The following is a 5,000-nucleotide window of genomic DNA, read 5'->3' on the forward strand; positions in this document are numbered from 1 at the left end:
ACCACCATCTACTCTGTTGTTGTTGTTGTTGTTGTTGTTGTTGTTCTGAATGTTAAAACAAAAACTGGCTGAAAATTCAGAATACTGTGAGGCATTAGAAAAATATATGACATATAATTCTAACTGAATGCTCATTCTGCTCAAATATTTTAAGCCCTAGAATACTCCCCTGAGTACTGTTTCACACTTTTATGATTTTCTAAATCTTTGCAGTTGGCATCATAGTCACACAACATACAGATTTAGCATTCTGATATCTTCCTTTTGAATTGAACTCTTTATCATTATGTCATGCCCTTCTTTAGATTTAGTTATGCGTTTTAGGGCAGGGCTCTATACTGGTAAGACTCCATCAACTGGTGCACCTTTGTTCTAAAGCATTACTTTTCTTCTTGGGCTTTTAATTGACATCTTATGGATCTTTATCTCATCACTGCAAGACTGCAGGATACTGAGTTTTGCCCTTCAGAGGTTTTTAGCTCAGCTCTTTAACATTTCACCTCACACAGTTTCAAAGTTTGATTAAGGTCTTGAGATTAAAAAAAAAAAATGGGTATGTATTTGAGTTCTCTCACATGGGCCTTTTCAGTCCCAGATGAAGGCCAAAGAAACTCCTGGATCTCTATCCCTCAGCTGATTTTTTACCAGGACTATTTCTGGGTTCTCAGACTCTAAATAGCCCAAAAATAAATGTGTACCAGCAAGAACGAACTCTAAATCCCTCCTGTCACTTCACTCTTGCTTTTTATCTTATCTGATCTCTCTTGTTCTCAAGCTCCTTCCCCCCAGGTGGGTGGGCCTTTGTTTTTAAGCACTATGTCATTTCACTGGCCCTTTGAGTTTCAGAAAATGTCTGGTACAAAAACCTAATCATATATTCAAAGCCCTCCACTCTCAGGTGGAAAAACAAAACAAAACAAACAAAACAACAACAACAACAAGAAAAAAGCCCTCCAATCTCCAAATTTATCATTTTAGCAACTCATACCACCATTAAAATATTTGATGATTTGGCTCTTGATCCAGGAGGGGCCTTTGGCTTGGTCCACGTTCCCATCTACAGTCCATGCCCAGCACCAGAAAATTGCTTACACAGAAAAATAATAGCTGCCAAACATCAGTTCACATATGAACAATTCTCCCTTCAATGGAGCTTTCATTCACTTTAGTCCTTCCACGCCTTCCACAGCACTTGGCTTTAAAAATACAGTTTTTGGAACATATCCAGGTTTCTCTAGTAGTTGTCAGAGAAAGCACTGCCCTGCCAAGACCAACTACACCTAACTCAAAAGCAAGAGTTCAGTTTTGTTTTAATGTTCAATTTGTCCCTCTTGGCCTCTAGTTTTCTTTCCTGAAAGTTGAAATTTCTATCTGATCCTATTTAATACAATCTTCAGTACCCGTGAAAAAAATATCTTCCTTCTGGCAAGGCTCACCTTGAGTTTTACTATCTCAAATACCAAATCAGTTATTTCACTAAGAATCTTGGTTCTTCTAGTAAAGAATAGCATTAGAGCAGTAGAGACCAAAATCTTGGCACTGATGTTGTATTTCAGATTGTTTCAAGGGACAGCTGGGTAAGTGCTACCAGAAACTCAATAGTTATAAAAAATTATCCCTTGAAAAATGATGAGTTTGTGTTATTTCTAATTTGATTACAAATATTACTATAATAAATTTATTGACATACTTCCTCCTTTCAATGAAATTTGATGTACTACTTTCTGATATTATAATGTATTGTTTAACTTATTACCAAATCTCCCTTTTTTTTCTTCCTTTTAATTCTTGAATTAAGTATCCAGAGATTGGTTATATGGCAAGAAAGTCAGTAGATAACATTGTCAAACACATTTTAATATCAATTATCCAGAAAATATTTAAAAAAAAACTGTTAGCCTTTCTCTGAAAGCAAATAATACAGACAAATTCACTAACCTAGGTCATATATATTTCAGATAAAGTCATAAACAAGGAAAAGTATAAGCAGACCAATATAACATTTTGGTTTTGTATTTTGCTTTCCTAAAATTCGTCTTCTCTCTGTGACAGTGCCATCATTTATACGGTCAATTGCTCTGATCTGAAAGAATAAATATTCTTTTATCTTCCCAAGAGACTCCAGTGATTGTAGCCCACACTAGATTCTTACATTAAGCTCCCTCAAATGCCAGGAGACTGGAATGCTGTCTTCCTAGATACTTACATTTCCAAAGAATGAAGTACAGACCTGAGAGACATCTCTAGATCATAAAAGCCAGAGACAGTAGGCATTTGTCTAGTCCTTGGAAAAATGTATTTACATTCCAAAAAGTTAGTATGAGATCAAAGGACCTTTCCATCAAAGGAACAAAGGTGTCTCCCTTCTTTTAGGAATCTCTCTGTATATATTTTTGGGAATAAACACACACACACACACACACACACACACACACACACACACATGTATATATACACATGTATATACACACACACACATATATATATTCCCAAATACACACACACACACACATATATACACACATATGTATGTACATATGTATATGGATATAAATGTGCATATATGTGTACATATATGTATATATTTATATGCATATATATGTATATGTATACAAATTGGGGAAAAACAACCACCTATTTTTGCCCTTTATCAATGAAGTGCTGGCCATTTATGTAGATTTTTCTGGCTGAGTTTCATCATGTTACTAGAGGTAAGGTCTGGGGCAAGAAGGGCTGAAGCACTTCTTATTTGCTATACGGTAATCAATTAGAAATATATCTTTGACCCAGGGCATACTCAGGAATGTATGCAAGACAATAGTACTTTTAGTTACTAACATATTTTATTTGTAGCTTAAAATTTACATTATATTTAGGAACCTACAATATCAAAACATGTATAGGGGCATGGTGTATCTATGGTCTGCTGCACTATATTCTGATGTAGCTGTTCCAATGCAAGTTTTCTCCATTGATTATTGCCCTAAACACTCGGCTCATAAGCTCATATTTAGAACTCCTACTGCCATTAGATTTATGTGTATGTGGCGTGTTGTGTATCCAATATACAGCAAAGCAATATAATGTGTGTGTGTGTATGTAATCTTCACAGAGCTACCCAATTAGTATCCTCACAACTTGAATAATTTAAAAAATATTCTACAACATGTCACTTGGGGTTTTTTTGCCCCCAAAGATTTGTAGACAGATACAATGCTACTATCCTCCACTCACTTCCTAGTTCAGACGCTACCAAAATTATAGCCATCAGTCAACCTAAACAATTTCACTGTTTATAGTCTTGAAGAGGAGTAATCTTAAAATAATTACATAAGCATTTTTTGAAACTCCATCTTATTTCTAAACTAAGAAAGTCATCTTCCCCTAAAGAAAATTATAATAGGAGGAGAAAAGTCAGGCAATATATTAGTTATAGTGCCTTGAGACTATCTCAATGTATTATATAGAGTAACACCAGGAATGAAGACACTTCTCAATTTCTCAGGTATGAATAAATCATTTTCCCCAGCCTGGCATCACATAGACATTTATATATCCATTTAATGAAATCAGAGGTTTCTTCTTGTATACTCTGTAAAATTTTTACTGCCAATTGAAGAAATTCAGGACAAGCAACCTCAAAACATGATGCTTTGGTATATTGATTATTTTGATCTGAAGGCACTTGAAAAACAACAAATGCAGGGAGAGGCTTTCTCTAAATTCCCTTTATCTGCTTAAAGAAGGATCCTCCAAAAGGAAATCAATGGTTATAAATCCCCTCCCAAAGTGTTTCACCAACCAGGGAAGTCTGACTCTTTTCACAGAAGAGGAGACAAAGAAGTCAACACCATAACCACACAAATTGTCACAAATTATCATACTCCCCCCATCTATTCTTCTAAGGGCCCATTCATCTTTCCTAAAAATAATTTATACTCCCCTAAGTTACCCATTCCTCTATCAAGGCGATATATAAGCTCTTAAATCTCACTGCCTTTTTTGCTATTTTTGCTATTTTGCTTTTTCTCCTGTGATGCCCCCATGCATGTAATATTAAAAATAAATAAACTTATAGACTTTTTCTCTTATTAATATTAATGTCTCTTGTCAGTTTATTTTATAGACTCAGCTATGGAAACTAGGAGGGTAGAAGGAAAGTCTTGCCCTCCCCTACACAATTAATAGTAGTATCCCTATTTTTACTTTTATGCACAAAAGTGTTCAAAGTTTCTCTGTGATAATGAGATAAAGCTTTCCAGGTCTTCCTTAAACTAGCTTTGATCCAATTTTCTGCCACTCTGATCCTTGTTCCCAGCAAAGAAATTCTCAGATCCAGTTTGATTTGATACTCCCCATCACCCAAATGTACCACAGGAATTGTTGTATCATATTTTCTTATCTAGTTTCTCCTATCAGTGATGGCTTTCTCTAATTTCTTTCACATTAAACTTCCTATTTTATAAACAAATTAGAGTATCGCTTCTCGGCCTTTTGGCTAAGATCAAGTGTAGAAACAAATTAGAGTAAACATTTGAGATTTTGTAATTCAAATACCATTTCCCTTTCACCTTGTGAATGAACCTATATTTTCCTTAGGGAATTATATATTCCCAATCATATAATCCCAATTAAATATATAATTCTCCACTTACTGTGATTTAAATGGCACTGCCCCCCATCCCTCACTGTCTTAACTGAGGTAGGCAGTGGACTCTGCCCTTCGCAACCCACATATCCCACTTTTCTGACTACAAGTCAGTGATGGTCACATGACTCTAGTCAGTCTAATCATACATATCTGTAGGATTGCAGCTGGGTAACCTCGAGGAAAGGATTTCTTTTTCTAATGTGCTTGGGAGTTCTGTGAATTTATGCCTGAAACCGTAAGGGATGAAATGTGGAAAATGCTTAGTTGATACTGTTGGATGGGAAACATTTTTCCCTATCCATCAAGGTTCTTCCAGGTGGTCTAAGACCAAACTGACATGAGACAGATT

At 35.5% G+C, this 5,000-nt stretch overlaps 1 pseudogene; it reads left to right on the top strand.

Moving 5' to 3' along the window:
- Positions 1-4,478: 4,478 nt before the first annotated feature.
- Positions 4,479-4,618, top strand: LOC121100567 (annotated as a pseudogene).
- The last annotated feature ends 382 nt before the right edge of the window (positions 4,619-5,000 follow it).

This window comes from Ursus maritimus, unplaced genomic scaffold, assembly GCF_017311325.1.
Source record: "Ursus maritimus isolate PB19 unplaced genomic scaffold, ASM1731132v1 scaffold_4, whole genome shotgun sequence".
NCBI classification, from domain to species: Eukaryota; Metazoa; Chordata; class Mammalia; order Carnivora; family Ursidae; genus Ursus; species Ursus maritimus.